This window comes from Xyrauchen texanus, chromosome 3 (assembly GCF_025860055.1).
Source record: "Xyrauchen texanus isolate HMW12.3.18 chromosome 3, RBS_HiC_50CHRs, whole genome shotgun sequence".
Lineage (NCBI taxonomy): Eukaryota > Metazoa > Chordata > Actinopteri > Cypriniformes > Catostomidae > Xyrauchen > Xyrauchen texanus.
Genome location: NC_068278.1, coordinates 634887 through 660642, shown reverse-complemented (window position 1 = coordinate 660642; position 25756 = coordinate 634887). Strand labels below are relative to the sequence as shown.

The window sequence follows — 25756 nt, the reverse complement described above, 5'->3', positions numbered from 1 at the left end:
ATTAACAGAATTTTGCGATCATCATGAACATGATGGAGTATAGCATTGTAGAAGGTCACTTAAGTAATTTGGAGCTAGACCATTCAAAGCTTTGTATGTAGTAAACAAAATTTTAAAATTAATATGGAATTTAACAGGTAGCCAATGTAACGATGATAAAATGGGACTAATATGATCATATTTCTTGGTTCGCGTTAGCACTCTGGCTGCTGCATTTTGAACCAATTGTTTATTTATTGATCTTGCTGGACATCCTCCCAGTAATGCATTATAATAATCTAGTCTTGAGGTCATGAATGCATGAATTAGTTTTTCGGCATCAGCAACAGAGAGCATGTGCCTTAATTTAGCAATATTTCTTAGGTGGAAGAATGTTGTTCTACAAACATTGGTAATTTGATTTTCAAAGGACAGATTGGTATCAAATATAATACCTAAGTTCTTCGATGTTGAAGATGATGTAACAGTACATCCATCGAGAGTCAAATTATATTGTAGTGGCTTATTTTTATTTAGAGTTTTTTGGTCCAATAAATAGTACCTCTGTTTTGTCAGAATTGAGTAGAAGGAAATGTCTGGCCATCCAATCTTTTATTTCATTGATACACTCTGCTAATTTCGAGAATTGTGAAATCTCATCAGGTTTGAAGAAATATAAAGTTGTGTATCATCAGCATAGCAGTGGAAATTTATTCCACGATTCCTGATAATATCTCCCAGGGGAAGCATATACATGGAGAAAAGCAGAGGCCCTAAAACTGATCCCTGTGGCACTCCATATTTCACATAGTTTGGTTTGACAATTCCTCATTTACATAGACAAAGTGGTAGCGGTCTGCTAAATATGACCTAAACCATGCTAATGCAACTCCACAAATGCCAACATAATTCTCTAGCCTATTCAAGAGAATGTCATGATCTATCATGTCGAATGCAGCACTAAGATCTAAAAGCACTAGAAGAGAAATGCAGCTGCGATCAGTTGATAAGAGCAAGTAATTTGTAACTCTGATAAGTGCAGTCTCTGTACTGTGATGAGGCCTAAATCCTGACTGAAATTCTTCGTATATACTATTTCTCTGTAGAAATGAACATATTTGGGAGGATACTGTCATGGAAAATCATGATGAATCTCTCTAAGTTGTAAGAAAACTCTCGGAATCTTGAGTTCCAGATGCCAAAGTTGTAGTTTATTGAACACCAAAAAACATGAGACCGGTCAGCTGTCCGTTCCGACTCATTATCCTAAGTTCTCAGTTATATACCTTTTTGTTATCTTGTTACCCACTATCACTGACTAACGAGGTCACTGCCTTGTTTCTTTCCCTCGCCATTGTTAATTGAATATTGGTGGGAGATCCCTCGCCCATCTATTAAAAAGAAACATATATCCTCGCCTCTCTATTAAAAAGAAACATATAGCTTTGGTAGCCTCTCATATCTTGACCTCATGTTACAGTTCATGGACAGAGTACATCAACTCCTAGAAACATCTGCGTAAACAGCCATGTCCTCATCACATACTTTTTATCTTTGTCCTACATTTCAGCGCATTCTCACAATGAGGCGGCCTGGTTTGCTCATACACATTATCATTTGACTAATGAAAGAAAACATCAGCTGCAAAGATATCATACATTCAGCTCATTAGAATAAGACACCATTCATATAATAACTGATTAAAAGTATCTTTGTAGGAAATGCCTCTTGTATTTTACTGAGGCACACCACAGCCGCAAAGATACGTGCCAGCACAAAGGAAACACACCAAGGACTCACATCAGAATACTATTAATTAACAGAAACACATTTTGTTTTTGAAGAAATACACCTGTTTTTCAAGGTTATACACCATAATACTACATTTTCTAGTATTTTTGACATAAACGGGAGATTTGAAATCGGTCTATAATTAGCCAGTTCTCCAGGATCAAGTTGTGGCTTCTTAATAAGCGGTTTAATAACTGCCATTTTAAAGTTTCTTGGGACATGTCCTAAGCATAGCGAGGAGTTAATGATATTAAGAAGAGGTTCTGAAATTACAGGAGATACCTCTTTTAAGAGCTTAGTTGGTATAGGATCTAACAAACATTTTGTGGCTTTTCATGTTTCGATAAGTTTTGTTAGCTCTAGAGGTGCTATGGCAGATGATTGCATAATTCCAATTTTATTTCTGATTAATTCAATTTTATCTGCAAAGAAATTCATGAAGTCATTACTCTTGTGCTGCGACGTAATATCTGGTTCTGTTGAGGTCTAAACCAATTTAGCCACAGTACTGAATAAACATCTAGGATTTTTGTGGTTATTTTCAATGAGTGTACTAAAATATGCTGACCTGGCAGCTTGTAGTGCCTGTCTGTATCTACAGACACTATCCTTCCATGCACCCCGAAATACTTCTAATTTTGTATTTTTCCACATGCGCTCCATTTTCCGAGCTGCTCTCTTGAGAGCATGAGTGTGATCATTGTACTATGGTGCAGGGCTTATTTCTTTAATTTTCTTTAATCGAAGTGGGGAACAATATCAAGAGTGCTAGAGAAGTCTGCATTTATATTTTTTCTTATTTCATCAAGTTCTTCTGGGCATTGTGGTTTACTGAGTGTATGAGATAGATCTGGAAGATTATTAGTAAAGCTATCTTTAGTGGTCGAAAGAATAGTTCTACCTGAACGATAGCGTGGTGTAGATTGAGTAACATTAGCTGATTGCAGCATACAAGAGACGAGGTAATGATCCGAGATGCCATCGCTCTGCTGCAGAATTTCGATATTATCAACATCAACTCCATATGACAGAATTAAATCTAGCGTATGATTATGGCAATGAGTTGGTCCTGTTACATTTTGTCTGACTCCAAGAGAGTTGAGAATATCGATAAATGCTAATCCCAATGTATCATTTTCATTATCTATGTGAATGTTGAAGTCACCAACATCTGATAAAGTATCAATATCTGATAAAAAATGAACAAATTCACCAAGGAAATGAGAATAAGGCCCGGGTGATCTATACATTGTAGCAAGGACAAAAGATGACAGAGATTTTTTATTTATATCTGACGGTGTCACATTAACCATTATTAGTTAAAAAGACTTACATTTATATCCTGTCCTCTGAGTAACACCAAAAACTTCACTGTAAATTGTAGCAACACCTCCTCCTCGACCCTGCAGATGAGGCTCATGTTTATAACAATATCCTACGGGAGTAGATTCATTTAAACTAATATATTCATCCGGTTTAAGCCAGGTTTCAGTCAAACAGAGCGCATCCAATCTATGATCTGTAATCATTTCATTAACAGTTAGTGCTTTGGTAGAAAGAGATCTAATGTTTAGGTGATACTGTCTCTATGTGTTGTAGTTTATGTGACCTGTGTGACGTCTCAAGGCAGCTAGCAGACGTTCGGATTAACAAGTTTGTCTGCTTTCTGACCTCGGCCCCAGTTAGTCAGATACTGTCATTATTAAGACTATGCGCCAAATTACTATAGAGGAGAGCGGCACCTTCCCTGGAGTGATGGAGTCCGTCTCTCTTTAGCAGGTCAGGTCTACCCCAAAAACTCTTCCAATTGTCTATAAATCCTATTTTATTTTTCAGACACCACTCAGACATCCAGCCATTCAATGATACTAATCTACTATAAGCCTCGTCCCCACAACGAGCAGGGAGGTGACCAGAGCATATTACAGTGTCCGACATCGTTTTTGCAAATTCGCACACCTCTTTAACATTATCTTTAGTGATCTCCGTCTGGCGAAGCCAGACGTCGTTAGTGCCAACATGGATAACAATTTTAGAAAATCTACGTTTAGCATTAGCCAGCACTTGTAAATTTGATCTGATGTCAGATGCTCTGGCCCCCGAAATGCAATTAACAGTAGTGGCTTGAGTCTCTATTTCCACGTTCCTTACAATAGAATTGCCAATAATAAGGGCTCTTTCAACATGATTCCCAGTGGGTGTATCACTGAGTTGGTAGAATCGATTGGAAACCCTAAAAGGAACGGGAGAGTGGTGTCTCTTTGCTGAGCGAGTATGCTGCCGAGATGTCACCCAAATGCCCTGCTGCAGGGGCTCTATAACTGGAACCAAAATGTGTATATTGCTCTCTGTACTACTCGCATCTGAAACAGTATCTACTGGCTTCTCTTTCTCACTGACCTCCACTAGCGTTCGGATCCGAGTCTCTAACTCATTAACCTTCTCCGTCAGCCTGACTAATTCATTACATTTATCACATGTGAATCCCTCACTGCTGACAGAGGAGGCTATTGTAAACATGTGACATGCAATGCAGGAAGAAATAACATGAGCGGATCCCATGACTTACCGCAAATTGTTTGTTGTTGGTTGTTCCTGAGCGGTGAGGTTTTGAGATTGATGTGAATCCCTCACAAAATTGGTTGTTGTTGTTGGTTGTTCTTGATAAGCGGTGCTTTGAGATCGATGCAGATTATTGCATCGATCTCAAAGAACAAAAAATGGGTGCGCGATGAAAAAAAGCACGTAGTTTAATCGCGATAAAAATAGAATGCGGATGCAGGTGGAATATTCACGCAGTTGAATCGCAATAAGAGAATAATACGAGGGGAAACCCGATGCGTGCTTAAAAATGGCAGATGTTAAGGATTAAAGGCTGAAAACAGATATATAAGCAATGCTAAAAAAACTAGCAGGCTACAAACACAGACTCTAGCTACCCAGATAGCAATAGGTTGGCGGGCCGCTGGCGGTGCTCCGGCGGCAGTAGAAGCAGCAGAATGGCGATATCGCAAACACGTTTGACGGCGCAGCCGCCTTCCTACCGCCTTCGTTCCACGGCCGGCCCGCTGGCCATCCGCCGTTCCTCCGCCGTTATATCGAAGGCGGACCGTCGGAGGCAAACGCTTTTTCTGAGCGATCTGCCGCCGCTTATTGTATATATATATTTATATATATATATATATATATATATATATATATATATATATATATATATATATATATATATATATATATATTTATTTATAGCATGCAGTTTATCAAGAATAATGATTGATCAAACCAGACAAATTTCCATTTGGCGTTTTAATTCCACATTTCAAAGTACAGTAACTGTCATTGAAACAAGATGTCAGATCACTGACATATAAATAACAGAAAAATACAAACATTATACACACACACACACACACACACACACACACTAAAGAACATGCAGGTTTCCAATTCAATTTTGGTAAAAAAATTTTTTTTTTTTTTAAAAAACACTATTGTAACACTTACAATAATTGTTAATAATATAAAGAGGTCAGCTCTGGGATGAAAAGAATTACCAGTAAACATAAGCAATGAGGATATTTGGTACCAAATAAAGTGCAGGATACCAAATAAATTGAGGTATAACATCATATTTACAAGTCATTTCTAACAATAGGTTAAGTGGTAATAATTTAGAGTAAAGCTCTGGAGTAGAATATACCATTATAACTGCAATGCTGACCTGTGGCACAAGGATTTACAAGCTATATTTAACAATAGAATAACAGTTAAGCACTGTGACGGAATGAAAGTAGAATTTTTGGTACTAGTTAATGTGCAATATCAAGTATCAGAGGTATGAAATAGGATTTACAAACTATAATAGAATCGTTAAGCACTGACAGAATGAAATAAGCCAATACTAAAGTCACGGTAAGTAGAATATTTGATACCAGATAATGTGCAGATATCAAGTATTAGATGTGTAATCTAGGATTTACAAGCTATATTTAAAAATAGAATAGTTAAGCACTGTAACAATGAAATAAGCAGCAAATTGTATATGAAATAATTGAGATCTTTGGTATCAAGGAATGTGCAGGATAACAGGTATAATATACATTTTGACATTCAACTTACACATGACAACAAGTGGGAACAAATACAATTAACAGCAGAAAATCTGGCTGTACAGAACACAGCCAATCAGAATGTCTGGAGAGGTTGGGGACTGCGTGGCATAGTGGGCTAAGAATCACCGGTTTTCCCCGACCTCCAGAATGAGGCAGTGCAAACTGGCATATCTTCAGTGATTCCTCGTGCGCCTGTATAAAAGGACAAACCATCCCATATTCATCCAAGGAGCTGCCCTCAAAGCAGGGTCACGAGAGAAAAAAAAAAAAAAAAGAAAAGAAATTTCCACAGTGAACAGTGTGAATTGGGTGAGTGTAGTCTGACACTTTTAGTAGGCTTTATTATATTAAATACTTATTTATATAGCTTGCTCACTGTATAATCATGATAGCCTAATACTTATAACACAAGATTGCATCTTAAACGAATGACTGAGTTGAAAACTTGAATAACAACGCATTTTACACAGAGGGGACCAGTTAGGGAAACTTACCTGCCTACAATAACTGTTTTCATTTGATTTGAGTTACATTAAACATGAATAACCTTAGCCGAGTCCCCAGGAACATCGGGCTATTAAAGTAACAAGCCTATAACTGAGGTCTTATCAATTCTAGCATCACCATACACTCAAACTGTGAGGTTTATCTGTTTTCCTCATGGACCTGTAGCACAATGCCCTGACAGTGACTTCACCTGTGCCCTGATCTTTATTAGAAACTGAGGAGAGCAAGTTAATATAATTTATATTACAATTATCACAAAAATTAACAAACAGTCTGCTTTAAAACTAAGAAAAAACAAGCTTCTATACTAACCTTACATAAAAAATGAACACGTGGCTGAACTAGCTTAGCCGCTATCTGCCGACACACCACATTAGATTAAAATACTTACCCTTGTAGTTGTGCAGATAACTCGATATGTAGAGTTTAAAGCCCTTGTCCCTCTTGCTTGTCGGAGCAGGGGACCAGGCATCAACAATGCGATGAACATCGCTGATGCGTATTTTCAGAAGATTCTGGAGACATCGAGTAAAAACAGACATTTTGGGCGCAGCGCAAGTAAACCGGAAACAGATATGGCGACAGCGGAACTTCACAGTTCAGTCTTTGTAATGTGTTTTAGCAATACATTTTTAACATTTATAATGCGTTTAGATTTTTTTTATTGCCTTTACAGGGACTTTAACACTTTCTTAAACATTTGTACAGGTCATAATTGCAAAACCTGTAAAAGGTAAAATAACAAAAAAAAATCGAGGTTGGAAAAAATGTAGACATAAACGAAATTTCTGCGCAACTGTGAAACCAGAGGATAATTTCGCTTTTTCATTGAGTTTATCCTTCACGCCAAAACAGGGATTTTCATGTTTATGATAGATATCACCATGGTTGCAAATTAATAAAAAAAATTAAAGTATACCCGAGATTTTAGCCATGTTGCAGATGTCTTTCACTGTTCACTGATAGTCAGGCATTCGTGAAAAGTCTAACTTCATCAATTTATTCTGCTAAATTGTTCATACCATGAATTAAATATCTATTTTAAAACCTAATCAGAATCATAAAGATATTTATTGCCAAGTAAGTTTTACAAAAGGAATTCTTTTTGGTTTATTGGTGCATGTCTCAAATGCGCAGCAATCAAAGAAATGTAAACAATTTTCAAGTGCATAAAATAATTCAATATATTTTACATATATTACTGTATAATCGCTTCAGAGTTTCAAAGTAATTTAAATGTCATTTCCTAAACCTTACCTTATCATGGAATCAAGAGTCAAGACTATGTTATAAACCCTAATGGCTTTGGAGCAAAAAATAATAATAGCCAACATGGCTGGTCGATTTTGAGAGTAGAAATCCTTGTATTTCAAAGCGGCTTGCCGCCAGCCGCCGGCGGTCGATCAGCCCGAGGCAACCGCCAGAGAAAATGAAGCGGGCGGCCCGCCAGCTTTTCGCGGGCGGCATCTCGCAAGAAATGGGAGTGACGAATTCGGCGGCAAACGTTTCATCCCCGCCAGTGGGACGCACCTATAGCCGACAGCTTAGGGACGGCGGCAAAAAGAAGCCGTGTGGATATTTTTTGCTATCTGGGTAGGTGCCAGCAGCAACAGGTAAAATACACACAGATGAAACAGTAGAAAAGAGGAAAAACCTGAAACGTGGTAAAATGAAAAAGGATATAACGATGAACGATGAATATAATGATGAACGTTTGAGAATAAGAATAAGCAATGCTAAATAGCCTAAGCAGGCTACAAACAACTCTCGTGCAGCATGCCGTCAGCAACAGGAAGTCAACTGTAACTGAGAAAAAATATTAGTAAGTGATTTTATCATACTAAAATACATGCATATTGTTTACGTCTTGTGGCTATACTTTTGAAACAGTGTATTATAACATTTAAGGATTGGCCCCATTTTTTTCCATTGTAAGTGCTACACTGTAACCCAGATTTATTTGTTTATTTTTTTTTAAGAAAAGGTTGGACAAGTCAAAATAATTTTTGTTGTTATCAACATTATGCCACAAATGCCACATAAAAGTCCAAAAAGTATCAAAAAAGTCTGGTGAAGCCACATCCTCACATATGTGAGGAATTGTCTGAAATGTAATTTGTTATTCACTGAAAATCCTCCTCTCACTGTATCTCACTCCTCTCATTCTCAAATCAATAGTGGCTTTGACATCATTGGTCACTATACACATGAGAACCATTGATGGGGTTTGACTGATGTGGTCACTGTGAACTTTCAATTAATTTTAAAGACCTTGAAAAGTATTTTAAGAGCCTCAAAATGTTCCTTTTGTGTTCCAAAAGGAGGGTACAGAATATCAATTTTTTGGTGAACTATTTCTTATGGAAAGAAGTGATCAATGGTAAAAGTTAGTTGTGTGTCAGATATAACATAAACTTTTCAGCTCCGATAATTCGGCCATGTTTTAAGTAAGAAAGCAGCTGTGGGTGATCATTTTGAACATGAGTATTGATTTCCTATTAAGATTAAGACTTCTCTGTACTCTTTTGCTTCCCTTTGTGGTTGCTGGAGTATGTGATAATAACCAGCAAACTCCCAAAAAACAGCCCCCCGAGTAGCTGATTCCCTCCTTTTCAGTTACGGATTGGCCTATTGAATTATTCTGATTATCAAAGCAAACAAACATAGCATTTCGATCCAAACCACATCCAGAAACATCAAACATGGTTTTCTCTTCCCTTCCTTTTACCTTACATTTTAAAACTTTTCATATTTCTTCCCTTTTGCACTTTCATTTGACTTGAAGCTGTCAGATGGCTACCAGAATCAGGCTATATTTGTTTATTACTTGCATATTTGTGTCAATATGAGGGAAATGGATTTAGCTTCAGGTGCTGTGATAGACAATTTTAAATACTCTTGACCTCTTGCCTACTAATAGTGTGAGAAAATGACCTGAACATATTACACAAAGTTGTGCTCTCGGCTGCTCTGAAAGAGTCAGACTGGCTTGTCGCATTCATTTGGAGCAGGCTGTCTGTAGATCCAGAATGGCAGGGTGCTATCAAGGTGTCACTTCGCTCATCAAGTGCCGTGCTGAAGAGATGATTGTATGTTTGCATGCTGAGCATGGCGCCTCTTCAACATCATTACAATTCACTTTTAATACAAAACAGGTGGCTTGTACTTCTGGGTGCACAGGTGCAAAGAAGGAAAACAAACGGAAAGTAACTCTAGATATGTCACATAGATTCTTCTCAAGCTTCCACATTATTAAGGTCATGGGCACACATATGGTAAAGTCATAACAGTCATGTTTACACAACTCTGTAGAGCCTAAAGACAGAGAAGCCTGCTCTACATTAATACCACAACTTTTTATTTTTTGTTTTCTTACAAAATGGCTGTCAGAGATCCAGGAAATAATTTCCATGTAACTAATAGACATAGACATTCAATAGACTAGGGTTGTGAAAATTGTCGGTACAAAGTCGATACTAAAGTCAAAAAGATTTAATGATACCAGTGTTTCTTTAGTACCAGATATACCAGGAACTGACTCAATTCAGTACCTGTGTGCTCTGAAGTAGTAGTGTGGCCAGCTTTTGCAATGTCGTGTTCCCTTCATCTCAGGGAACCAAGGTTACATGTGTAGCCGAGACATTCCCTTTTGATTCAGTTCACTCAACATGCTGTAAACACTATGGAGAATGATACGCCGCACTACGTGATATACTTGATATCACATTCCCAGAGTTATAACACTAAATAGAGATATTCATAAGGAGTCACAGGCCACAGGCCGATGATTATAAGTCATATTTAAGTGTATAGGAATAGTCCCACGTGGTGGACAACAGATAGAATTAACATAGTCTGAGATTTATATGAACCATATAGATATAAACAGTATTTTTTATTAACCCTCTCACAACATGGTTGGGAAAGTAGGTTTTATTTCTTATGGGAATGCTTATGACTTTTCAAGGGGCAGTTCAACAGCATGTAATTAGGTATATAATATAATATATTTATAAATATAAATAAATATAAATATAATATAATGCTGATTATAGTCGGTAGCCCACCCGTAATAAGGGCTTGGGCACACCCACTTGAATTTAAGAAGCACTCTACACAGATAGGACTTGTGATGAGATGGAACAACCTGAGCCCTGAAGGGCGTTGATAAAACTTAGGCAAGTAGCCTTTTCTAGGTTTGATGATGGCTTTTGACAGATCAGGACCAAACTCCAGGCATGAGCTGTCAGTCGACAGCACCTGCATATCACCCACCAGTTTAAATAAGGCAAAATCCAAAACTCATGTAACAGCCGAGTGGGCCTGACTCACTGAACATTCACTTGACTGTCCAAGGAAACTGCTCGCCTTTTTTAGTTCTTTTTGTACTGGTTCCACCTAGCGGCTGGAGTTTGTTTTGTGGAGGAAAACACCTTCGGGAGAGTCATGTGGAAGCATCTACACATTCTTTGTACTAATGCCTCCAATTGGCTGGAGTTTGCGTTATAGATTTCTTTTTTATTTTTATTTTTTATGTAAGTGGATTGTCTCCCTCCACATGGAATGTGAATGGGTGGGGGCACCCCATAAAAATAAGTTTCTTTTAGAAACCCTGCAGGAAGCTGAACATTTTTGGATACATTGATAAGTGTGACAGGGCGGAGGGCAGTGTAATAGTTGAGCAGTCTCCCGTCCACCAGAGGGAGCCCTCACCTGAATTCTGAACAATGTCACTTACTGTTTCCTGCCATGTCACTTCCTGTTTGTCATGTATATAAGCAGTGGATTCACACACCCATATTGCGAAGTATTGCCAGTTTATCTGCCTTACCAAGCGGTTTCCATTGCCTATTGTTTGTATCTCATGTTCTGACCTTTTTCTCTGCTTAACTGGATTACATCTTTTGGATCATTGTTTTGCTTTGTCGCCTTTTTGGACTGCCTGCCTGCTATTGAATTACTGCCTGTTATTTCGACATTGTCTCTCTGCTCAACACCTTGTATTGTTTGACTGTTTTTTTGTCTTTGACAATAAAGAACCTCTGCAACATGGATTCTAACCAGCCTCCAGTAATGGGTTTGTTACAGGTGGGACCGGGTCATGAATTTATCAGGCTAATTAAGATGAAAGCTGATTGCAGATGGTGGTGCGAGAGAGAGATCGTTTACGGCAGCTGTCCGTTATGTGTGTGTTTGTGTCTTTTGTTTAAGTTTTTCATTAAAATATTATTTATATTGTCAAGCCGGTTCTTGCCTCCTCCTTTCCCTTATATCCCTTTACACTGGTGCCGAAGTGATTGGTTATGATTTCTAAATTAATGTAGCCCACTTAAATCATTTTGCCAGTTCATGAATTATTTACTTGATTTTATATGATTTATTTGAAAGAATTAAAAGTACAATTTCATGTCTATCTTTGTATTTTTCATCTGGTCGAAGTTTTTCGGCACCAGTGTAAAGCAATTCAATGGAAAGGAAGAGGCGAGAACCTGTTACAATCTCTCCCTAAAATCGAAATGTAGAATCTGAACACTTTACACCGATACACATTTAGAAAAATATTTCTGTAACTTTTTCCCCAACCTTGGCATGGTTGATTCGCTTAAAATTTTTTGGCTTCCAATTGAGCAACTGATTGATCGGATTGAAACATTCAGTCAGTGAGACCAAATGTACAGATTTTAGGATTTAGAGTCCAAAATGAAGTTAAACATTAAAAAGCTCATACTATCCCGAAAAATATAAATTTCACGCAAACGGGTGACATTCAACATTCAAGTGTACATTATGCAACTCAAGATCTTACATAGATTATATTGGACATCCTCTAGATTATACAGGCTTGGTCTTAAAGACACACCCACTTGCTGGTGATGCCAGTCAAAAGATGGAGACACAACCAATGTTTTTGAGGGGGATGTCAAGATCCAAGAATTTTGGTTGAATATTCAAAGTTTTATGTGTGATGTTTTGGGCACTCAAATTTCATTTTGCCCCAGACTCTGTATTTTGGGTGATGGTGCGGTCATAAATTTGGGGATAAACAAAAAAATTGGGTTCTGACCAGCATTATGATTGGGGGGCTCAGAATTTTGATTGGAAATGTGGAAAGTGCTTAATGTTTTGGGGGACTCTTGGGGAGGAGCTGTGGAGAGAGTAATTGACTTTTAATTATATATGATCATTATATTTTCTTTTTTCAGTTTTTTGTTGTTGTTGATGATGTTGTTTTTTTTGTGTATCTGTGTACAGGGGTGTTTGTTGGGGGTCAGGGTGGGGCTGGTGATTGGGCAGGGTGAGAGGTAATAATGGGGGTTAAATGTTCAATTTTACATAAATGTTTATATGTTGTGTTTTTTCAATGTTATATGTCAATGAATCATTGTTGTGTGTAATTAATTTCTATAATTAAATTACTTTTTCATTGAAAATTAAAGTAAGGGATTTCACTTAATTTTTCAGTAATTTAATGACAGTTACTTCTGATGTAATTGTGTTAAATACTATATAGACTATATAACAATTCGATATAAAACAATAATTAATTAAAATCGAAATGTAACATCTAATGTTAAAATGTATGATTTCTAATTTAATGCAGCCCACTTAAATCATTTTGCCAGTTCATTAATAATTTACTTGATTTTATATGATTTATTTGAAAGAATTAAAAGTACAATTTCATGTCTATCTTTGTATTTTTCATCTGGTCGAGGTTGATAAGGGTTTTAGAAAGTAATTAGTAGTAAGTAATGCAATTTCTTTTCAGAAAGAGCAATTAGATCAGTAATATAATAACACTGTAGATGTAATTAGTGGTAATTACTTTTTAGAGTAACTTACCCAACACTGGGTAAGGCCAGCATCCAGCTGGTCTTGAAGGAATGTCAAAATCTCTGCAATGGGTCAACTCAATGGGTCTTTTCCATTTGAAGAGCACCAATTTGCAATCACACACCATTTAAGCGCATAGAGACATCTAGTGGACGGTACTCTAGCCTGTAAAATAGTGTTCATCACCGATTGAGCCAATTCTGGCTTGTCCGATGTGCTTTGTTCAGGGGCCACACATGTAGGTTCCACAGCTCTGACTGGAGATGCCAAATTGTGCCTTCTGCTTGAGAAAGAAGGTCTCTACTCAGCTTTATTTAACATGGAGTGCCATCTAGTATTTCTATCATCTCCGGAAACCAGGACTGATTGGGTAATTTCGGCACAATTAACAAGAACTGTTTCCATGTCCACTCAGACTTTGCTGATGACAGAATGAAACGCATACTTGTGAAAATGTATACTTGCATTTCACCGGCAATTTGTGAGCCAACGCATCCCCACCCAGTGGGGATTTGGACATGGAGTACCAATGAGGATACTGGGCATTCTCTAAGGACGTGAATAGGTCGACTTTTGCTTTGCTGAATATTTCCCAAATCTTCATCACTGTCTGAGGATGAAGTCTCCATTTCTCTTGTAATGCTCCCTGGCATGACAACAGATCCGCTCCGAAAATCAGATGGCCTGGGACATGTGTTGCATGCAATGAGAGGAGATTATGCCTCCTCCATTGGAAGAGGTGTTGTGTCATGCTCTTTAATTGTGGTGATCAGAGTCCACCCTGGCGATATATTTATGCCACTACTGTTGTGTTGTCTGAACAAATCAGAATGTGGTGATTCACAATGTCAGAATAAAAAGCTCTCATAGCTAGAAAGACAGCCTGTCGGTCAATGCAATTGATGTGCCATGGCCATTTTGCACCTGTCCTGATGCCGAAAGTCAGGTGTCCATCAAACACCATGCCCCAACCTGTGTTGGATGCATCTGTGGTCACCACTATTCTTCTGAAAATTTGACTCAGCATAACACCCTGTTGGTTGAAGGTCGGTGCTGTCCATGGTGCTAGAGCAGCCAGGCAGCAGTGAGTTACCATGATGCGCAAGCACCCGTGGCTTCTGATGTGATGTGGAACGTGTCACTTGAGCCAGTACTGGAGAAGTCTCATGTGTAACAGACCTAACGTTATGACGGCGGTTGCTGCCGCCATAAAACCTAGTATTCTCTGAAATGACTTCAGTGGCAATGTTTTCCTCAGTTTGAACTGAGATGGACACCGAAGAATGGTATGTACATGCTCGTTTGTGAGGTGTGCACACATGCGCACAGAGTCGAGACAAATTCCTAAAAAGGAGATTTGCTGACTGGGGAAAAGTGTTCTTTTCACCCAGTTGACATTAAGACCCCGATTTTTCAGATAGCAAAGCAGCAAGTCTCTGTGTTCGCTCACTAGTGCCTCTGATTGAGCTAGAAATAACCAGTGGTCGAGGTTATTTAAAACACACAAAACCGAAAGGAAGGACTTTGAATTGATAGCAGTTCCCTAGAATGCTAATTTAAAAAAAATCCTGTAAGGCGATGCAGTTGTTACATGAAACTACGTGTCCATCAGATCTATTCATGTAAACCAGTACTAAGGACAGATGTGCGATAAGATCTGTTTCTGAGTTAAGATTTCGAGTGGGTGCTTCGCAAGCAGTTCAAGTGTTTCAGATCTAGAATGAAATGAGAAAATAATGGCTGTAAACCCTGCTGTGTTTGTTGCAGTTTGGGACAGTCTCTATCACGTTTTTTGCAAGGAGACTGCATGTAACATAGGCGCATCATGTGGTCAGACCACAGATTGCAAAATGCGGTGCAGAATACAAACTGAATTGTATAACCATGATCGATTGGTTTTAACAGCCAACCTGACACACCCATAAGGGCTCCCCACGCGTTCGAGCAGGACAGTGGGCTTATTGATTTGCTTGCTGTAGGAGCTCAGGGAAGCATTTGGGCATAATGTGTGAGGTGTATTATACGTGAAAACAAAATGGCCCTTTTTCTGAGAATTTGTGAGAACAATTCTCTTTTGTGAGAGTAATACACTCAGAAGTAACATTTTGAACAATGTCCCGTTACCGATGAACAGTATTGGGGAAGAGGGGAGAAACACTGTGTGCCGAGCTCTTCAACTGCCCTCGCAAATACGCGAAGAAGTTCCTTATCTGTGGCGTGTGCATGTTCTTCACCCTCACTGGGGGAAGGGGCGACAACATCCTCTGTGGACCACTTTCCTGAAGCTGCGAGTGAAACGAGATGCATTGAGGATGTTCTGCCTTCTGTTGCCCATCTTGGCCTACTGGAGTTTTACTGTTTGCCCTTGCCAGTTCCAGCAGAGAGCCCCATACTTGTTTGCAAGTCCATGCAATCATCTTTCTTCTGATATGGTTTTATTCTTCTCATCTCTGGATTTACGGTGTTTGAATTCCTCAGACCGCCTGTCAGACGAAGTATACACTTATTGAGCTGCACTTGGAATTGTGCATCGCCAGTATGTCACTCGAGGGTCGATGTACAGTGGGGCTGGAGCGTGTGGACTTTGAATTCGAGTAATGTTGGTGGATGCATTGAGGATGTTCTGCCTTCTGGTGCCCATCTTGGCCTACTGGACTGTGGAGCGGAGAGGGGCGGGGCCGGTCGGAATATCGCGCGCCCGGTCCCCAATCGGCCTGATGAGGCGCGCGAGGGATAAAGGCGGCCGGTGACGATGGTTCGAGAGAGAGAGAATTACGGACATGTCCGTCATGGGTGTTTATGTTTGTGCTTTTGGTTTAAGTTTACATTAAAATATTATTCATGTTGACAAGCCGGTTCTCGCCTCCTCCTTGCCCATCCTTTAACTGTTTTACATGGAGTTTTACTCTTTGCCCTCGCCAGATCCAGCAGAGACAAAATGGCCTCTAATTCTTCCAGCTTAGCCTCAGTGCCCCACCTTGCCTCCTTATGTGGTCACTACTCCTCACGTCTGACTGGATTACTTCAAGAAAATTAACACCCCTGCACTCACCAATAGTCTTCGCCGGGACTGCTACGTGCAGTCTTAAATATGCTGCTTGATTCCCTGTCCATCGTCGATGTAGAGTGGGGCTGGAGCGTGTGGACTTTGAATTCGAGTCATGCATTGAGGATGTTCTGCCTTCTGTTGCCCATCTTGGCCTACTGGAGTTTTACTGTTTGCCCCCGCCAGTTCCAGCAGAGAGCCCCCTACTTGTTTGCAAGTCCATGCAATCATCTTTCTTCTGATATGGATGCATTAATGCACGTTCAATATCGAACAAGTCTTTTATTCTGAATGACTTTTTTAATATCATGATCATTTGACTTTTTATTCATCACTGAGACCTGGCTGAATCCTGGCAAACAAATGACTCTGGGGGATCTAACACCACCAGGCTTTGACTTTTTAAATTTCCCACAGACTTCAGGATGAGGAGGTTGGTGTTGCCACTGTTTTTAAAAACTCTTTTAAATGCAGAATGCTGCCTATGGACATGTATTCCAGTTTTGAGGTCCATTTCTTAAAGATTGACATCTTGGATCCTGCTTTCTGTGCACTTCTGTACAGATTAAAAAATTACTTCATCCAACAATTTTTGGACTTTCTCTCTGTACTGGTGTTTCATGGTAACAGACTCCTGATCTTAATCGATTTTAATATTCATGTATGCTGTCCATCAAATCCTCTGGTAAATGAATTTATCTCCCTCACTTAGTCTTTAAATTTTGTATGACATGTCACTGGTCATACATTAGATCTGGAGTTATCGTATGGGCTTTTTGTGTCCAACTCAGATGTCTTAGATATTAGCATTTATGAACATTATTCACTAATGTTTGAGTCTGTGTCTATGTGTCCTCTCCCTACTTTTTCTCAGCCTGTACGTCACTCCCGGTCCATTCAATCATCTACGGCCAATCTGTTTTCAGAATTTTATCTAACTCATCTCACAGATGTGGTCTTAGCTGGACTCAACACTTAATCAATGGTTGAAGCTTTTAATAAATGTTGTATTTTACACTTGATAATGTCGCTCCACTCAAGCCAAGGAGAATTAAGGGCGTTTCACAGCCTTGGTTAAATGACATCACCTGCACTCTCAGACAAGAGTGCAGAAAAGCTGAGCACAAGTGGAAACAAGACAAGCTTCAGGTCTCTTAAGATGTTTTAAAGGAGTGTTTAACAAACTATCAAAGAGGTGTAAAGGAAGCTAAAGCCTAGTTTTTCTCTAAATTAATCTCTGATAACGCAAATCGACGAAAAGTTGTGTTCAAAACAATTGATTCTGTTACTAAAATGCTTTTCTGGACACCCCCAAGAGAAGTGTGAAACATTTTTAAACTGCTTTACTCACAAATTTGAGCAGATTAAAGGTGCGAATGTACCTTCACAATTTGATCAACCAATAATTCCTTCCCTGACCACATCCCTGACTCACTTTGAACCAGTTACATCAGAACAGTTAGCAGATGTATTCTCAAAGATGAAGTGTTCCAGTTACAATCTGGATATTCTTTAACCACGCCTTCTTAAAGAAGTTTTCATGACTATCAGTTCCAGTGTGACAGCTATAATTAACAGGTCATTAGCAAGTGGAGTTGTTCCAAGCAGGGGCGAAAATGTCATCAAAATGTTGGGGGGACAATAAACATAACAATTCTAAAGAGCAATTTTTGAAGGGGACACCAAGGTTTTTTTTGTTGTTGCCCCATTTACATTTGTATCATTTTATTTCTTAAACAATTATTATAAGAATATATCATTATATTATTTACAATACACATATTTTAATGATATTTTAGGAGGGGACAACCCTCAGATAGGGGGGTCCTGACCCCCCCGCAATTTCCACCTATGCTTCCAAGTAGTTTTAAAGCAATTCTCATAAACATTTTTGGATCCAGCAATACACAACAATTATAGACCAATCTCCAACCCAGATAGCAATGAGTCGGCGGGCCGCTGGCTGTGCTCCGAAGGCAGTAGAAGTGGCAGAATGGCGTTATCGCAAACACGTTTGCCGGCGCACCGCCGGCGGCAGCCACTTTTTAAAAGCGGCAGCCGCCTTCCTACCACCTTCGTTCCGCGGCCGGTCCACTGGCCATCCGCCGTTCCGCCGGCGTTATATCGAAGGCGGACCTTCCGTGGGGCGTCGGAGACAAACACTATTTTCGAGCGATCTGCCGCCGCTTATTGTGTATATATATATATATTAATTCCACATTTCAAAGTACAGTAACTGTCATTGAAATATAAATAACAGAAAAATACAAATATTATATATACACACACACACACACTAAAGAACATGCAGGTTTCCAATTCAATTTTGGTAAAAAAAATAAATTAAAAAAACACTATTGTAACACTTACAATAATTGTTAATAATATAAAGAGGTCAGCTCTGGGATGAAAAGAATTACCAGTAAACTTAAGCAATGAGGATATTTGGTACCAAATGAAGTGCAGGATACCAAATAAATTGAGGTATAACATCATATTTACAAGTCATTTCTAACAATAGGATAAGTGGTAATAATTTAGAGTAAAGCTCTGGAGTAGAATATACCATTATAACTGCAATGTTGACCTGTGGCACAAGGATTTACAAGCTATATTTAACAATAGAATAACAGTTAAGCACTGTGACGGAATTAAAAGTAGAATTTTTGGTACTAGTTAATGTGCAATATCAAATATCAGAGGTATGAAATAGGATTTACAAACTATAATAGAATCGTTAAGCACTGACGGAATGAAATAAGCCAATACTAAAGTCACGGTAAGTAGAATATTTGATACCAGATAATGTGCAGATATCAAGTATTAGATGTATAATCTAGGATTTACAAGCTATATTTAAAAATAGAATAGTTAAGCACTGTAACAATGAAATAAGCAGCAAATTGTATATTAAATAATTGAGATCTTTGGTATCAAAGAATGTGCAGGATAACAGGTATAATATAAATTTTGACATTCAACTTACACATGACAACAAGTGGGAACAAATACAATTAACAGCAGAAAATCTGGCTGTAGAGAACACAGCCAATTAGAATGTCTGGAGTGGTTGGGGTCTGCGTGGCGTAGTGGGCTAAGAATCACCGGTTTTCCACAGTGAACAGTGTAGATTGGGTGAGTGTAGTCTGACACTTTTAGCAGGCTTTTTTAGGGGTCTTGATGTTACTGACTGCAGGATAAAGAAAGGGTTCCAGTTGTCAGTGTGTCAGTAGTCAGCCTAGGTTTAAGGGGTCGGCAGTGGGTCCCTCTAAGCTGTGCGGCACCTTTTTCCACCTTCACGTTCAGATGCTCCTTTCAGGTAACGCGTAACGTTAACCTGGATCACCTCATCAGTGGCATCCTGGGTTGCAGGGTTCTTCCAGATGGCTCCAGTGGAAAATTAAGATCTGTCATTCCATTTGAATGGCATAAGGTCATACACATCTACTTAAATATAAAAAAAATATCCAACTTACTTTGAACAATGGTCTTCAGGAACATGTCTCTAAAACATGCTTTATCCCCTACACCAGTCAAGGTTTTATTGATGGAAAGGTGATTAGAGAAGATACTCTGAAGCATTCGCCACACGGTTGTCTTTAGGTCCCTCCCACATTTGATTGCCAAAAACCAAAGCTGAAAATACAAAAAAAACGTGTTACAAATTACATTTCTCTGAAGCTTCTCATAAATTTATAATGTGACAGGCTGTGGATTCAGACTGTAGAATATGCAGTGTACAATCTTAATTTTACTTTTTAGATTACCCTATGGCGTTATAAACAAAATCGGCACACTTACAAATCGTTGCTGGAGCTCTTTATCCTGCCTCAAACTGTTGTCAAGCAACGGCAAATTTTCCTGGGTGTCTAGGGGGGAGTAACAGATCCCCTGGCAGGGATAACTCTCCAACAGATACATTGGCACTGAAATGATGCAGCATAGCATCCATTTTGTTGTCCATGCTACGCACAACATCGCAGCATTGGGGTCTGATCTGCACCTACGGGGTTCCCACAATAAAAGAATAAAGTAGTCAGTCCTGGTCCTTCAACTACTAAACTATGACATTTATATCTAGGTCTACTACATGTACAGGTGGCCCCAGTGGGAATTAAACCAACAACCACAGGTGTTTTTTGCAAGTTGTACCTGATTGCCCAGTGCGAGCAAACGCCTTCAACATTGTCCCAACTTGCTTCACCTGCTCTATAAGTGAGTCGCTGTCACCTGGGAAGTAACAATATATTGATTAGCAATACACTAAATATAATAGTAATATAATATAACCACAATTATCATACCAGTAACTTTCCCTGTCATTTCTATCCACAGTATGTTATGCATGGCATACAAGTTCATAATGAAGAACCCTTATGATAACATCAATTTCATTTTTCTTTCTTTGAAGCAGAATATTTGTTTGTAAAAGGGGAGGAAAAAGAAAATTATGAAATATTGGTATACAGATTTTGGTTGCTATATCATACTGTACAATGAAATTTGCTATTGTTATATCCCTACTCACCTGAAGGACGGATAGGTCAGGCAAAGCTCCAGTCAGGCCTTTGTATAGTGTGCTCCTTTGAATAACATAAAACTTTCATGAGTGGGAAGTTGCATATCCACAGGTGTTTTAATTCAAACATGCAACATATTGTAATAAATCTACAATATTCAGCCTTTACCTTACACCCTAGGTTGTTTCTCTACACTTTTATTATATTAAATACTTATTTATATAGCTTGCTCACTGTATAATCATGATAGCCTAATACTTATAACACAAGATTGCATCTGAAATGAATGACTGAGTTGAAAACTTGAATAAGAACGCATTTTACCCGGACGGGACCAGCTAGGGAAACTTTCCTGCCTACAATAACTGTTCTCATTTGATTTGAGTTACATTAAACATGAATAACCTTAGCCGAGTCCCCAGGAACATCGGGCTATTAAAGTAACAAGCCTATAACTGCGGTCTTATCAATTCTAGCTTCACCATACACTCAAACTGTGAGGTTTCTCTGCTTTCCTCATGGACCTGTAACACAATGCCCTGACAGTGACTTCACCTGTGCCCTGATCTTTATTAGAAACTGAGAGGAGAGCAAGTTAATATAATTGATATTACAATTATCACAAAAATGAACAAACAGTCTGCTTTAAAACTAAGCAAAAACAAGCTTCTATACTAACGTTACATTAAAAATGAACACGTGTCGAACTAGCTTAGCCGCTATCTGCCGGCACACCACATTAGATTAAAATACTTACCCTTGTATTTGTGCAGATAACTCGATATGTAGAGATTAAAGCCCTTGTCCCTCTTGCTTGTCGGAGCAGGGGACCAGGCATCAACAATGCGATGAACATCGCTGACGCTAATTATTGGAAGATCCTGGAGACATTGAGTAAAAACAGACATTTTGGGTGACGCGCAAGTAAACCGTAAAAAGATATGCCGACTTCTGGCGACAGCGGAAGTTCGTCACTACGCTTGTGCACGTAGGCTATTCAGTACTCCACAGTTCACAGTCTTTGTAATGTGTTTTAGCAATACATTTAACATTTATAATGTGTTTAGATTTTTTTTTTATTACCTTTACAGGGACTTTAACACTTTCTTAAACATTTGTACAGGTCATAATTGCAAATGAATCCCTTACCTGCAAAAGGTAAAATATCAAAAACAACTCGAGGTAGGAAAAAATGTAAAGACATAAACGAAATTTCTGCACAACTGTAAAACCAGAGGATAATTTAGCTTTTTCATTCAGTTTATCCTTCACGTCAAAACGGGGATTTTCATGTTTATGATAGATATCACCATGGTTGCAAATTAATAAAAAAAAAATATAAAGTATACCCAAGATTTTGGCCATGTTGCAGATGTCTTTCACTGTTCACTGATAGTCAGGCATTGGTGAAAAGTCTAACTTCATCAATGTATTCTGCTAAATTGTTCATACCATGAATTAAATATCTATTTTAAAACCTAATCAGAATCGGAAAGATATTTATTGCCAAGTAAGTTTTACAAAAGGAATTCTTTTTGGTTTATTGGTGCATGTGCATCAATCAAAGAAATGTAAACAATTTTCACCTAAGTGCATAAAATAATTTAATATATTTTACATATATTACTGTATAATCGCTTCAGAGTTTCAAAGTAATTTAAATGTCATTTCCTAAACCTTACCTTATCATGCAATCAAGAGTCAAGGCTATGTTATAAACCCTAATGGCTTTGGAGCAAAAAATAATAATAGCCAACATGGCTGGTCGATTTTGAGAGTCTATGCTGTCCTTGTATTTCAAAGCGGCTTGCCGCCAGCCGGCCGTGGTCCATTAGCAGGAGGCAAACGCCAGAGAAAATGAAGCAGTCGTCCCGCCTTCTGATCGCCGGCGGCATCTCGCAAGAAATTGGAGTGACGAATTCGGCGGCAAACGTTTCATCCCCGCCAGTGGGACGCACTATAGCCGACAGCTTAGGGTCGGCGGCAAAAAGAAGCCGTGCGGACATTTTTTGCTATCTGGGAAACTGCCATTCATTTCCAAGATTTTGGAGAGAGTTGTTTATTCGCAGCTCTACTCCTATATAAATATATTTAAAATTGTAGATACATTTCATTCTAGTTTCATACACATCCACAGCACTGAATCTGCATTGTTGAATGTCACTAATTATATTTTATTCTCCATGGATTCAGGTTCACATGTCATCTTAGTTTTATTAAATCCCAGAGCGGCGTTTGACAATATCAACCATAATATTCTCCTCAATCGTCTAGATTGTATGGATGGCATCCAGGGGATGACCCTCCAGGTATTTTTTCTTTACTTCAGCTAAATTACAGTGTGGTGTCCCTCAAGGGTCAATCTTAGACCATTGTTATTTTCACTGTATATGCTTCCTCTGAGCTCTACTTTCAATAATACAGCATATCTTATCACTGTTATGGTGACGATTCCCAATTGTATTTCCCAGTGAGTGTAGACAAGAATCGTTCATCTGAGAATGCCCTAAATATCTTCAAAGATATTAAACAATTGTAAACAATTTCTTACAATTAAATGAAAGCAAAAGCAAAGTTCTGTTTTTAGGTTCCTCTATGTCATACTTACCTGGCCTGGTTGCCCAGTTAAGTCCTCTGTCTTCGAATTTAGAAGATCATGTCAGGAGTCTTGGAGTGATTTTAGACTCGCTGTAAGGGTGTTAAAGGGATAGGAGGAGGCGATAACCGGCTTAACAATATAAATAATATTTTAATGATCAACTTTACCAAAAACACAAAAACATAGCTCATAGTTTCGTCTGCTGTAAGTGTATCTCGATGGAAAAGCAGAGAGTGCTCTTCTGGGTGGATGAATCTCATGGTTTGAGGTTACCTGGTCTTTGCCTGTGATCTATTTTTGTATAAGTGTTATAACGTGAGGTACTGTAAAATGGTTCACTATGGAGCTGTTCAGGTTGTAGTCAAAAAACCCGGAAGACAATTATGCAACTTGTTAGCAACAAGCTTTTTTATAAAACATGGCAGCTTCAAAATTCACGTTTGAGGTATGACCAAGTTGATCTCATGAGAATTGTATGTAAAGTTTGGTTGTAGGAAACGTACATTCTCTTACATTTGCATAGATACCGAAACATCCAATATTAACGTATTGACAGCATCTAAAACATCATCATTTTATGTATTAGTACCTTTAGAAATGTACAAATGTTTCAATTAATATTTAATTCATGGAATTAATCAGTTAATTTAATTGCTTTTATAATCAATTCAATTTCAGAATGTAAAAAAACAAGCACCATAAAACAATATTAAAAGTAATCCATTAATTTGAGAAATACACAAATTCCTTTTATTCAACAATCTCCATCTCCATCCACCATAGCGCCCCTGCTGTAATTTTCATAATTAAAAATGTGCTGCCACAAGAAGCACAACACAGTTTTTTACGGAAGTTATTTAAAATGCTCATTGGCGTTTCTTGACCAATTGCAACATGCCACATTTTACAATGTATGTTGTTTGAATGAAATATGACAGCGCCATTACAGAGTGCATCAGGAGAAGATTTTCAGCCATTTAAGGTACTGTAAGCAATTTTAGCTGTTCTACTTCCGTTGAATAAGCCACACCCCCTCTTTCCCCTCAGTGCCTTCAACTGACAACTGCTATGAAAAATATGGCATAAAAATGTTAGTAAGCCACAATAATTTTCTGAAACTACAATACAATGAGAAAGTGCAAAATGGCCTGTGGACACATTTTTGTTTGTTATCTTTTCTGTGGTATAAAAAGGTAGTTTTTAGAATGATAATAAAAGTAAACCATGCTTTTTGTGAACAATCTGTGGCTTTGTGTGAGGAACAGACCCAAATGCAAGTCTTGATTCACTGAACATAGTCACATCCACCATAAAGCTCCAATTCCACCATAAAGCTCCAATTCCATTTAACAGTCATTTAAACTAGGGCAGTCAATAATTTTTTATATAATTAATTGCATATTGTGCCAATTAAATGCCCTTAAATAATGAACACATCATATATGATACTTTAAATAATTACAGTATAAATATACAGTATAATAATTCAGATAAATCAAATACATTTCATTATTGTTACAAGATGAGTAAAAGCATTGATAAGAGTAGACAATACAAACAGTGGCTTTGGAAGTAAATGTATTGTTTTTTTTTCTTCATGTCATTCAACATCAGTATATTATTGGCCTACTGTTGTAGTCCATTTGAGCTATTTGTAATGTTTGTGTTTATGTTTACATGCATCAGACGGACGATATTGGAGCATCTCTGTCTAGTTGTGTTTAATTTAAGCATTTTTCAAGTTAAAGTAGTTTGAAACTTTGAAAGAGATCTCTTTGCTGTCCAAATGTTTATGAATGCAAAAAGGTGTCATCTTTTAAAGGCTCCTTATTTACAGTATCCTCTCTTTGGTTTCATGAGGCACATTGCCTGTACAACTCAAGGAGTTCTAGATACAGCCCACTCTTCCTAATTCTATGTTACAGTACCGCCCCAAGCTGAGGCTGCACTGACCGGCCCAATGCTGACTGTGGAATACACAAAAGCATCAAGGCTTATTATGGAACTTAAGTATTGTGCAAATTTCTTTGTTAATTTTCATATTATTAACAATATTAAATGAACACATTAAATCGACAGCCCTAATTTAAATATAAAAAATGGCTGCCTCAAGAAGCATTACTACTGATATGGCTCTCAAGTGTCTTGTGACTAATTGCAGCATGCTAAAGTTTGGATATAACTTTATGAATTAGAAGTGGCACTTGTAACACATAATTTCACATTCAGACATCTTCACAAAGAGTACATTTAATGTACCTAGTAACCTAGTCGGACGCAATAATATAGTAGTAAATATAAATAGTAGTAATAGTAAATATAACGGCTTGCCACACACATATACAGCAGGGGTTAAAGCAGACTATGT

General features: G+C 38.2%; 1 protein-coding gene across 1 annotated transcript in view; it reads left to right on the top strand.

Moving 5' to 3' along the window:
- Positions 1 to 25756, top strand: part of LOC127633152 (astrotactin-2-like) — an 875437-nt gene that overhangs the window by 824284 nt on the left and 25397 nt on the right. The window lies entirely within an intron of this gene.